The following is a 13410-nucleotide window of genomic DNA, read 5'->3' on the forward strand; positions in this document are numbered from 1 at the left end:
GGTACATGCCCTTGACCAGAATCGAACCTGGGACTTTCAGTCCACAGGCTGACGCTCTATCTACTGAGCCAAGCTGGTTTCAGTGTTGTTAGCTCTTCTTATTAGCAGAAGTCTGCAATCCTGCCACACATCTCCTACTTCCATAAATAAATTACCTTTTGCACTATCCGATTTGACTCAGTGGATAGAGCATTGGCCTGTCTACTAAAGGGTCCCAGGTTCTATTTTGGTCAAGGGCATGTGCTCAGGTTGTGGGCTTGATCCCCAGTAGGAGGCATGCAGGAGGGAGCCAACCAGTGATTCTCTCTCATCAGTGATGTTTCTATCTACCTCTCTCTCTCTTCCTCTCTGAAAGCAATAAAAATATTTTTTTTAAAAAATAACAAATAAATTACCTTTTCCTTTCAGTTAAGTGTTTTGTTCCATTTCTGGACTCTGATTCAAAAGATTGACTGCTCTTGAGACAGTGATTCCTAGCCTAAGGTAAGGAGCCTGCCCATAAAAGCATGTAATAGAAATCCCTGGGGAAATGTGTATCTTTCTGTTTTTCACTTTGGTGGATTTCTTCTGTTCTACCATATCTCCCAATTCCCTATTAGAAAATAAAGCCTAGACCCTGGTTAAGAGTAAGGCCCAGCCAGACCCTTACCACATGCTGGCTTCCTAACAATGGCAGGGAGGAGCCAGGGCTTCTTCACTGCGGGCTCTCCAAGAATTTGAGAACCTGTTTCAGAGTCAGTCTCATCAGCCAATCTCTCTACAGCCAGTGCCTTGGGCAAGGCTCCAGAGGATCAGGGAGCCTGGAGATAGGGAATCAGCCAACTTCTGCCCATTGCTCTCCAAATCCTGCAGGTGGCAGCTGGACACAAGGCTGAGCATTGAAGCACCAAACTGGGCAACTAAGGGGCGGAACCTATGACTCTCCTGGCTTAGGAGCTCCCAGCGGCTGGCTGCAGAGGATGGAGAGGCGAAAGGGAGGTGGGTGGAACCCCCAGACCTGTGCTGTCCAGCACAGTAGCCCCTAAAGGGCTGCATATTGACATTTACATTTGAATTCATTAAAATGGAATCCAGTTAGAAATTCAGCTCTTCGATTATACCAGCCACATCCTAGGGGCTACGGTAGGATGGCACAGGCATGCAACATTTCCATCCTCGGGCCCATGGGCGAGTGCTGCCCTGGCTAATGACCTTCATCCACAGCCCAGGCGCGCCACCATCCAGACCTCAGAGGGAGTCTGACATGGAGCTCAACCCTAGAGAACGCCCTCAGAAGGCCCCAAAGCATGGGTCCCTTTGAAGCAGACCTCTCCTCATCTCCTTCTCAGAAATTATTTCTGCTCCGGGCTTGATGGGACTTGGGGTTCAGGGCTACAGATGAAAGCGGGTGTGAAATGGGACAGCACCTGGTTCTTTGGCTAAAGGAGTACTTGGAGGTGTTTTGAGGGCCAGCTGAAGGTGCTGCCACACCCCGCTCCTTTGGGCCTTAGTGCCTTTGGTGACCAGGGAGCCTGAGGATAGCGAATGAGCAGACTTCTGCCCATTGCTGCCTATCACCTCTAGCCTGGCTGCACCTTCCTTCACATCTACTTACCACACAGCGGGCACGGTACTAGAGTTATGGGTGCCTTCTCCCTCAGCACCTCTGCTACTGCTGGCCTTGCCTGCTGGGACTCTGCCAGGGGGGTTGTTGTGGCTGTGGGAGCACATTGGCCCTCGCTGTGCTGCCTGGGCAGATAGATACCCCCGATGAAGTCTCCTCTAGCCTTTCTCCCAGAGGCCTCCAGGGGATTTAATTGTGGTGACCTACCCCCCCCCCCCCGGGGGGCAACTGGCCTGACAGGACACCCTTCACTGGCTTTCTCCACCCCCCCTGCTTCCTCAGCTCACTTCCCAAATAAATGACTTGCACTAGAATCTTAAGAGTCTTCTAGGCAACTCAACTCAAGCCAAGCACAGAAGAAAGGGGTTTTAAAAAGCAAACTCAAGGCCCTGTTGGTGTGGCTCAGTGGTTGAGCATTGACCCATGAGCCAAGAGGTCATGAACCAGTCAGGGCACTTGCTCGATCCCCGATGGGGGGCGTGCAGGAAACAGCTGATGGATGTTCCTCTCTCATCAGTGTTTCTATCTCTCTGTCCCTTCCTATCTCTCTCATAAAAATCAATTAAAAACTATTTTTAAAAAGCAAACTCGGTTCCTCCCCATGAGTGCGTTTGAGGCAGGCAGATAAAAAGGTAATCAGGAGACAGCGAGGTAAGCAGCACTGGGATGGACAAGAGAAGGTGTAAGAAGCCCTGAGGAGCTGCCCAGCCTGGGGAAGGAGGGTTAGGAGTGGTGCCTGTGGGGGAGCAGGAGAGGGGGAAGGTGGGGGTTAAGCTGAGTGCAAAGAGGATGAGGGAGGGCTACAAGCTCCAGACAGAAACACTCCTGAAGGTAGTGAATGATAAAATACTGGCTCTGTGCTTTCTCTGAAAGGATTTGTCACTTTTGAGTGAATGTAGTGTCAATGTGGGTGAAGTTTTGGGGTGCCCCTTCCCCTGTTCTCTCTCTGTTATACAACTTCCCACATGAGCTACAGTGGATTCTTTGTGGGCCTGCCTCTGGGAGCTCTTGTCTTATTTATCTAGGGCCCAGAGTGGGCGTCAGCCAGTATCCTGGATGCTGTATGGATGGAGGCATGTTCCTGGCCACCACTTCCCTGTCCTCTCACTTCCCACACTCATTCCTTTGGCCCTTTATCTCATCTGGGTATTGTTACTTTATCTATCAGGCTTACAAGTCATCATAAATTCATGAGGCTGACGTTTTTACTGATTGATCAGAGCCTGTAGAGCAGTCACCTCAAAAAAACGTTATCTCCTGCTTTCCCACGCTGAATTCTGAAGGAAGTGTTAGGAATCCCCACAGTGATGCCATCCTGTTCCTTTGAATACTCCTAGGGTGACAAATCTTTGCCTAGTTAAATTGGATGGAATTTTTGGAAACAGCTAATAGTCAACGGTTTTGGCTTCAAAGCTGGTGACTAAAGTGGGTGATGAAGATGAGACATTCTGGGGACAAAAACAAGGTGTGATCAGAAACAAATGAGCCTGAGATTATTCCATAGTTTCAAGTTATCCCCGGGGACAGCCCAAAGGAGCCCCTAATAGAAGCAGACGGCATCATCTAAACATGGTTATCCCCCAAAAAGTGACTACCGTTAAAAGGCCCAGACAGGAAAATTCTGCTCACTCATTTTGGCTATGGTTGTCATTCTTTCAGATCCTTTGGGCATCTGATGAAAGATCTGGACCCTCTGTCCAAAAAAAAAAAAAAAAATGCTCATGAGGCTACAATTTGCATATATGTTCAGGGGACCCATGGACTAATCCAAGGATCCCAGGTAAGAACACCTGTGTGGAATGCACACATTACTGAGACTGGAGGCACTGGAGAGCAACAGGAGGGTTTTCTTGGTCTCTTTGTTTCTGCCTCGCACCCCACAAAGAGCCCAGCCCGGAGCTAGGATGGAACAGGATTTCCCAAAATAGTCTGTGAAAGACTTGTGCCATCTTCTTCACTCCGAGATTACCTTTGCAGGAGAGATGCCTGCAGCCCTCCCACCTCTGCTGGGCAGCGCAGTCTGAGTGTGTTGCGGTTCTCAGAATGACTGCATTTCAACCTCCACAAGGTTCTTGCAGAGAAAGCAGAGCCATTAGACTTGGGGGAGGGGCAGCAGGCCAGGATTGAATTGACTTTGGGTGCACAAGGGCCAGGCAGACCAGATCCCCTCAGTCCTAGACTCAGCTCTCCCTGGTGCCCTTCCCTTCAGACACCTGCAGGAGTGCTCTGTGCAGCCCCCAATGCAGGGGGATGGGGAGTGTTGAGATAAGCAAGGGCTATGAGGCTTTGCAGCCACAAGAGGGACCCATTTGTTCTGCAAGGACGAGATGTCTGGCCTGAGTCGTGACTCCCGCCTCCATCCTACGCCCACGCAGCTCTACTGGGCCTGTTGGGTGCTGACTGCAGTGTGAGGACAGAGCATGGGGTGCAGGGCCAGGCCTCTGCTCTGGGACCCTGGCTCCGTGGCCACCAGCCGAGACAGGCTGACCCCAAGCCACCTGCTTCTACCCAGGCGGGTGCAATGGACAAATGGCCCAGGACATCACCCTCCAGGCCGGGCCGGCCCCTCCCAGGGCCTCTGAGCTCTCAGGCCTTCTGTGAGGTGTGCTTCACCCCCCTTTTCTTTATTTAAGGCAAAGCAACCCTCATTAAAAGGGAAAATTCAGACAGGCAAAGGACACCTGTAACCAGGTCACCTTAGAAACCCCTCGTCACCACCAGAGGGCCCATCCTGCCCAAGCCTTCACAGACTAAGCTCCTCAGGAGGCTTTGAGGAGAATGGGGAGCATTGGTGTCCGGGGCATCTCTGCAGTTTGTGCAGCCCTGGGAGGTGCCCCCAGAGATCCGGGTTACAGGCGCTCGGAAGGAGAAGCACGTGGCCGGGGAAGGAGAGGAAGGGCCGCCAGCCCACAATGAGCGATGCTGTCTGGCAAGGTGCTCACAGCGCCATCCTGCCTTCACTCCGACCAGGCCAAGGCCGGGCCCTTCCTGCTTTGATGCTGGGGAAACTGTTGCAAGAGAGGACAAGTCATCCCGCAAGGTGACGGGGCCAGACCTGAAGCCAGGACTGTCTCCCTCCAGAAGCTGACAGTGTCACAAAGCCCCAGGGCCTCTCAGGCTTGGAGAATGCTCCCCCTCATCCCCAGCACCCCGGCCCCCACTCCCATCATCTGCACCGTCTCAGGTGGAGCCTCTGCTGCCCTTGGCCTCCAGGGCCCGCTTTCACAGCCCCTGCCCTAAGCAGCCTCTGGAGGCCTGGAGCAGGAGGGAGGCCGCGCCTTAGAGAAGGTCCTGGCTCTGCAGAATGGTCCTCTGCTCTGGGAAGGGGGCCCTGCCGCTCTTCTTGGGGGGCAGGCAGCTCTGAGAACAAGGTCCCGTCCCCCCCCCCCCCCCCCACTCCCCCGCCATCCACCCCTTTCTTTCCCGGCCTCCCTTTCTCAGGACACCTCTTCCCAGACTCAGCCTTGAGGCCCAGGGAGAGGCTCCCCTGGTTGCCAGGGCAACGGCTCCATTGTTCCCCAGCGGGTGTTTAGCTGCCAGGCCCCCTCAGTCCCTGAACCCGCTCTCCCCACCGTTCGTTCTAGAGGCAGTGGAGCCCACAGGGCCCCATTCTGCTGGAAGGGCCTCTTTGTCAGGTCAGCGTGCAGAGGAGGGGGGGGAGGACTGGCTGCCTGGTCACCATGCCAACACCCTGTGGGGAGGGAGGGTACCGGGGGCTGGGGCCATCTGACATTCCGCCTAGTGATAGGATGGCCTAGCTCCTGGGTCACCCATCCAAGAGCCCTGCTGGTGGCACAGCCACGGGCGGCGGGGTCCACTGTGGGAGGGGATGTCTGCGCTCCCTGCTTTTTTACAGTGTGCTCTGTTTCCACTTGGTTAAGCAAAGCTTGGGGCTTAAGCTTTCTCTTCGTCGTCCTGAATTTTCAGCAGCCGCCTGGGTCCCGCCACCCAGCCTGAGGGAGGCCATAGCCCCGCCTCCATTCACTCAGTCCCTCCCTCTGTCTCCTTCATTCAACATCCACTGAGGCGGGCTCAGGGCCTTCCCGCAAGTTGCATGTTAGTGAAACTACTTTATAGGAGAGACAGTTACTCAAAAAGAGAAATGGCACAAGGTGGGCAAACTAGGGTCCGGGGCAGGATTCGATCTCAGGTCTGCTTGGCACCAACATCAAGAAGGGGTTGATCGCCCTGACTGGTTTGGCTCGGTGCATAGAGCGTCGGCCTGTGGACTGGAAGGTCCCAGGTTTGAATCCGGTCAAGGGCATGTATCTTGGTTGTGGGCACATCCCTAGTGGGAGTTGTGCAGGAGGCAGCTGATTGGTGTTTCTCTCTCATCAATGTTTCTGACTCTCTATTCTTCTTCCTTCCTCTCTGTAAAAAATCAATAAGTTGTGTTTTGTTTTGTTTTTTAAGAGAGAGAGAGAGAGAGAGAGAGAGAGAGAGAGAGAGAAAAGGGGTTGTTCTCCCCACCACTGACAGCATCTTTACTCTGCTCACGAGGTAGATTGTTTATGGACTAAAAATAAAGCCATTGACGAGGGATTTAAGGCCAGGATGTCTTGAATATAGTAGTTCTTAATAAGTATGGGATGGGTGGATGGATGGATGGATGGATGGACATAATCAGGGTAACTTCTCGATATTAAGGCCAATAACCTAGAAGACAGCCATTCACTCACTTCATTCACTCATGTGTACGTTCATTCAGTAAATAAGTACTGAGGACTTCTGTATGCCCAGTACAGGCACCATGGTGGGCACTGGGGACACGATAAAAACAAGACAGATATCTGGCTCCACATCTGGTGAGAGAGGCAGGCAGGGAAGCTGCCCATCACTGTGCAGGGTGGTGAGAGCGATGACGGGCGAGTCCAGGGCTGACCTCAGTGGCATTTCTCATCTTCTCAACCCCCGAGTCACAGACGCTCTGAGCCGAAACAGATCCTAATTCAGTTTGTCCCTGCTTTGGCCATTTCATGTCTCACTGTCACCAGTGTTGCCATATCTGTACACCGCTTGCTGTGATGTCTTTCAACTGACTCACTCATTAAATCTGAAAAAAGATTTACATAAGATGGAAACTTTACATCACGACCAGACATAGAAGGTCAACATCGTGGATAAAATCAATTCATTGTCATCAAACCATGATAGTAAGTCCTGGGGAGATAATGTTGATGGAGTGGGCCCTGATTCTAAGACCCACTCCCTTATTTAAGGAGGATGTTCAGTGACATGTTAAAAACATGGGCACCAAGTGGTTCCTTCTTGTGAACTTAAAAGACTTAAAAGAGAATTGAAAGGGGGAGGCACTGTTCTTAGTGGGCGTTTTAATGTTACTTGGGGCTGGCAGGCCCCCAAACGTGTTTCAGGTGAGCCACTGAACATCATATACGCCGTTCAGTCTGTGCCCCCAGTTTGACAAACACTGATGAGCCCTGCCCCATCCTGTGCTGGTTACTCTGACCCCATGAAGAGCTGTCTGTGTGGGTGGAAGGAAAAATGGGGGCTTCTGGGTGACCCTCCCAGTCCTCTGGGGCAGTGCTGTGGGTCCACCACGGCCTCCCCTCTCTCCACTCGACCTGCCACCTCCAGACCAGCAATGTTTGTCTATTCCCTCCGGTGCCTTCACACAGTCAGCTGGTCTTCCCCTCAAGAGGGGAGCCCCAAGGCAGAGATCCCTCCCTTCTTTCGTGCAATGCTCAGCAGGGCCTCAGCCGCTGCAGTGACTCACTGGCCTTCTCCCGGAGTCTCCTGGACTGGTTTTTGACATTTTCCTTCCCAAGCACTTATAATAGAAAAACACACACACACACACAAATGGACTAGCGTTATGCATAGAGGAAGCAGGGTCTGAATCTCCAAGTCCTGAATCTCCAACACACACACACACACACACACACACACACACACACATTCTGCTAGTGCCTGAGTGGCTACAGTTAGTGCTTCATTCTTTTGCATTGAAGAATTATTCCAGTTAAAATAAAAAACAGTTTAAGAAGGCAATTTGCTTTCCATGCATTCTGGTTCCACTTATATGAAATGTCCAGAATGGGCAAATATATTGATACAAAAAGTAGATTAGTGGTTTCCTAGGGCCAGAGGTGATGGGGATTTGGGGATGATAACTAAAGTAATGGGTTTTTTAAACAAATGTTCTATAATTCATCGTAATGATGGTTGTACAACTTATGTGAATATACTAAAAATCATTGAAGTGTACAACATAAATGGGTGGGTTGTAGGGTGTGTGAATTATCATCTTGATAAAGGAAAGAGAGAGGGAGGGAGGGGAAAAGAAAGAAAGGGCACATGGAATAAAAGTTTTTTGGTTTTTTTTTTTAAATATGGCTTTGGCACAACGAATGGCAAACGCCATAACACAGTTTGCTAGTCATCTATACATATAGAAGGCTAATATGCTAAGAGTCTGTCAAACCGGTAGCTATGATACACACTGACCACCAGGAGGCAGATGCTCAATGTAGGATCTGCTAAGCTGTGGTGACTTGGCAGTGGCAGTTCTTGGGTGATGAACTCCAAAACCAGAGAGGAGGGAGCCCGATTCCTCTCGGGGCTGCACAATTCCATCTTCGGCTGTGGATTACGTTGTCGCTGGGGTACTGTCAGCTCTGAATCTGGTTTAGTGCACACTTTCATTTGTGTTCCACACCCTATAATACAGCAGCTTTGCAAAGTGCCATCTCATACTCCAGGACCTCTGGGGGATGTCAGGGACCCCCTCCAGCCAGAGGGACCCCACACACTCTGAAGACGCCACCTCAGGTGCAGCTGGCTGGGGAAGGACAGCAGGAGGTTGTCTCCAGGGTGTGTCCGGTCCATCTCGCCCAGTCCCACCCGGCTGGCCACCTTCTAATTAATTTCCTTTCAGTGTGCACGAATCCGTGCACTGGGTCATTAGTAAAGAATATAAGGACTATGAAATAGGCTGGCTGCTTTTAACCATCCAGGAGAGTTTAAAGAAATAGCCTAACAAGTTCAGGCTTTAAATTTATGGCTCAAGATACAGCCAGAGAACCAAGGACTTCCATAACTGTCCTAAGAGGGCATTTTACGATTGCCCTAAAATAAGAGCAACTCTCTTAGAGCTAATGAGTTGATGTAGCCAAAATCAGGTATAAATTCTTACCCTCTAGATTGCTGATTGACAAAATGGATTCAATTCACTGCCTCAGCAGATTTCTTAAGTTAGGGCAATAATGAGGAAATACCAGAGACCCCCCCCCCCCCCAAAAAAAAAAAAAAAAAAAAAAACTAGAATGGTAATATTTAGGAGAACCTAGTTAAATCTGAAGACCCTCATAGCTCCACCAGGCTTCTCTCACCAATAGAAACAGCCACTCCTGTGCTGTCAAAGGAGGTTGGCCCTGCCTTGCTTGAGGGCTCTGTGGCTATTCTCCACCACACACGTTAGCCAGATCCATGGGCAAAAACAAGATATCCCCAGGATGCCAATTACAAAGTAATTACAAAGTAGTTGGCCTAGAATGCTTATATGTCAAATTTTCAAAATGTCTATAGCAATGAAAACCTGGGGCTTATTCACACGAATAGGCTTTAATTGTGCCAGAAGGCAAGAAAAGATTATAGTTTTCAACCTGGCTAGAATTTTCAGTATGGTTGTTCCTACCAGAGCTTCTGACATTGGTATATCAGCTCAAGGATCTGCTAAAAGTTCTATTGTTACTTCGGTGCGTAACAACTGAAGCCTGGGCTTGGGGAGAGTCAAATGTAATTGAGATGCCCCCCAAAATTCCTGGAAGTAATGTAGGAGAAATTTAAAGAAGACTTAGGGAGCCAGGTACAGTGAAGTGGATTTATCACATGTGGCTGGCTTACCCATGCTTTAGCTATATTCCCTGAGAGGGACTGAAGGATTTTCCTACCATCCAGATATAGAGAAATACATTGATGAGGAGAGAGCATCAGCACTCATCATAAGTGTTATAGTTACAGCCCTCTATGTGCTGGGGATGACGATGGGAGTTACTGCCATGGAAATGTGTTCCTGAGTGTTAATGGGGATAATGAGATCCCAGTATTGGCTATGTATTCACTCACTGCCCTAAGCAAAGTGGACATAGATGGCAGCCTCTCCTGCCTTCAAGGCAGTTGGACACCCCCCAAAAGGTCTCAGGGCCAGAGTGATAGTCAGAATAGACTACCATACAGGGGTCTTGGGTGATGGCTAATTGATCATGAATACTAAGGACTTAAATATATGGAGAACTGATTAAGGTTCCACCTGATCTGTAGAATTTCTTTAAAACACACACACACACACACACACACACACACACACACGAGCCTAGAGTTCTGATAAGTGAAATACCAGGACATCAGAGCGTCACAGGTTTTCATTAAATTCCCAGACCTAAGGCAGGTGCATAGAAAAAAAAAGGTGTACAATGTACCATAGGACATTCCCCAAGCAAACTGGGGTCATTTAGTAGAGTGAGTGTTCATGGATGGATGGATGGATGATGGATGGATGGATGGATGGATGGATGGATGGATGGATGGGGGGGGAAAAAACTAAACTTTTCAGGGCTTATTACTGGTTCTGCGATCATGCTTATTTCTGGTCATGGGTTGAGTGGGAATGAACTGGAGTGAGCCAACCCACTTCCCAGTGGAGTTTTATCCCCCTTTTCATTACTGCTCTAGGTCCTGAATGTATATTTGGAATATATATACTCAGCAACTGCCTGACCTATGGGTTAAGGACTGTCATGATAGGAAGGATCAAGTGAAAACTGGTGAGTTTCTTTCTAACGAAAACAGTAAATCAAAATCGATAACAGGTTTCCAGGAGAATCAGAGATTAGTGCTGTCACAGAAGCTTGAAAAATGCGAGTTTGGTGGCACAGCGGTGTGCTGGAATCAGCGTGTACAGGCTCATAAGAATTGTTATCATTATTCAAGAAAATTGTTATGAGAGTTACCTTGCAACTTCCTCTTTCAGTGACGTCACTTTGGTAGCTTGAAATCGACCAAGGTGGGAATGATTTCAACCACAGAAATTGACAAATGTTACAAATTAGGAATTTCTTTCCCCTTTGAAGAGCCAGTTTACCACCAAACCACTGTTGATCCTTATCACATCCTCCTTTAACTTACCTATTTGGGTTGGGCAGATGTATCTTGGACTTGGAGAATGATGGCAGATTATGTGAGAGCAATCAGACTGTGATTTCAATGCAGCTGCTGTTTTAGATCTGGTCTATTTACTGTTCCATAGAAACAGAGGCTCTGATGCCTATTGTGGATGGATGGATGGATGGATGAATGGATGGATGGATGATGAATGCATGTTATCACAATAACTAAGATATGAAAATAACCTAAATGGCTGTCTATGGATGAATGAATAAAGAAAATAAGATGTGCTATTTAGCCACTGGAAAACAAAAGGAAATTTTGCCATTTGTGACAACATGGATGACCCTGGAGAGCATTATGCTAAGTGAAATAATCCAGACACAAAGAGACAAATCCTGCATGATCTCACTTATACTAAAATCATCAAACTCATAGAAGCAAAGAGTAGACTGTCTGATAGGGGTTGGGAGGAGGAGGTAAATGAGGAGATGTTGGTCAAAGGATCAAAGTTTCATTTCTGCAACATGAATAAGTTCTGGGGGAGTCTAATGTACAGCATGGTGACTGCAGAGAAATTTACTAAGAGTTTGTAGGTATTAACTGTTCTCACAGAAAGAAAAAAGGAAGGAAGGGAGGGAGGGGAGGAAGAAGGAGGAAAAGAAGGAAGGAGGAAATTATAACTATGTCAGGTGATAGATGCTAACTATCTTGACTGTGATAATCATGTCACAGTGTTTATATATATAAAAACATCATTATATATATATATATATATATATATATATATATCTTAACTGAGAATGTCTTTGCTTTTTCTTTTCTTTTTTCTTTTTCTTTCTTTTTTTTTTATATCCATTTGTCATTGTAGGTGGATATCTCCCCCCCCCCCCCCCCCGCTTTCTTTCAAACTTTAGTTCTGAATTATGTTGATCAGGTGGAGATTTTCCTGCCCAGCACCACTGCCATGATCCCCTTCAGATGTAGTCTGTCCTTGGTAGAAGTCCATTTGCATGATGGACCCAGTTCCAATCTGTAACACGAGGGGACTATTACCCGGGGCTTGCTTCGCTGTCAGAGTTACTACACGTAAGAATAAGAGAGGTGCAAATGTTTGCAACTCATGCAGCTTCCCAGGGCTTGCAGGTTACCAGGTCCATTGGGAAGTAGTTATTGTCCACTCCCAGTCATCTCCCTAGGGCCCAAATTATGCAGCCCACAGAATGCCTCCACCTCAGGGACGTGGATTGACACGATTCTTGCTCTGGGGAGCAGGCCCCCTAGATACCCTCATGCTTCCCCTTCCAGCTCTGGAATTCTGGGGTTCAAAGGCTCTGTCACCTCATCTGTCTCAGCTTCTGGCTCCCCAGTGCCACACCCTGGCCACCTGACCTTTCTCTCACCTGACCTTTGTGCTCTGCAACTTTGGCCTCAGAGCAAGGGCTCTGACATGAAGCCTGCTTGCTACAGAAGATGCTGGTTCCTATGGCCATAGGCTGAATATGCCCTCCTTTCATAAATATCTTATAAACATCTATGCTCTCGATTGTCCTTGAGTAAGCCAGGCTACCTCTCTCCTCGTTTCTGGAGCCTGATCGCCTCCATTTTCCTCAGTGGCAGGTGCATTCTCTCCCTTTGCATTCAGAGTGTGTCCTTCTCAGAGAGGTTGTGTCCTTCCTCTGCAGGCACTTCCCACTGAGGAAAAGGGATGCAGAGGAAACAGGGACAGAGGGAAAATGATGCAGGACCATGGATCTCCTTGCCTCCCAGCCCCACAGAGGCTCAGACTACTGTTCAGGGGGATGGTGTATCTGGGAGGGACACCCATGGGGGGTGACCCCTGTCAACAGCTGTTCTCCTACCAGACTAGTGGTGGAGGGGGTCTCCAAAGCAGGAAGCCCCTTTGCCCAGGTTGAGGTTTCGGGGGGCTTCATGGAGATGTAGGAATGGGGGGGTGCTGGTAAGAGTGGCTGCCCTGAACCCAGGATGCCTGATGCCCCCCCCCCCAACAGCCCACCCTCCTACCAGCTGGGGTTCCCACCCTTTCGCTGGGATGAATTTTTTTCTCCCCTCTAAATCTTTTTTAAACATTAAAAAAGAAAAAGAAAAAAGCCAAATCACGAACTCCGAGCACAATAACAAGCAAAAAAAGGAGGGAAAATAACAAGGGATGAAAGCTCTCAATCCCAGTCACAGATAGAAACCCGCTCTGACGTCCTTGGGCGCCCCAGAAGGCTTAACCCTCTGCTGCCCGAGGAAGCTGCCTCCCTCCCGGCCGGCTCCGCCCCGCGCCCTTTCAGCAGAGAGGGGGTACTTATTGCCTCCAGTCCGGCTCTACATAGATGACTTTCGGGCTCTATGTTGGCCAGCCCTGGCCAGCCCTGCAGGAGCTCGTCTGCAGCCCCCACCCCACCTCCACCTCCACCATGAAACCTTTTGTCTCAGCGCCTTCGCAGTCAAAGACATCCCCTGGTGGAGCTGAACCACAAGCCAGATTCTTTGGGGGCCAGACGTGGATGCCTGTGTGTGTTCCTCCCCATCACCTCTCTCCTTCCTTTCAGACTCCCTCCAATGGCAGAGACAGTCCCGGCGCCCCTGCAGCCCATCCCTGTGCCATTAGTGACAGCTTTTGTTGTCTTGCAGGCAGGAAGCAGTGGACAAAGGACCCCAGATGATTGAAGCCA

Source organism: Pipistrellus kuhlii, unplaced genomic scaffold (genome assembly GCF_014108245.1).
Source record: "Pipistrellus kuhlii isolate mPipKuh1 unplaced genomic scaffold, mPipKuh1.p scaffold_m20_p_9, whole genome shotgun sequence".
Taxonomy (NCBI): Eukaryota; Metazoa; Chordata; class Mammalia; order Chiroptera; family Vespertilionidae; genus Pipistrellus; species Pipistrellus kuhlii.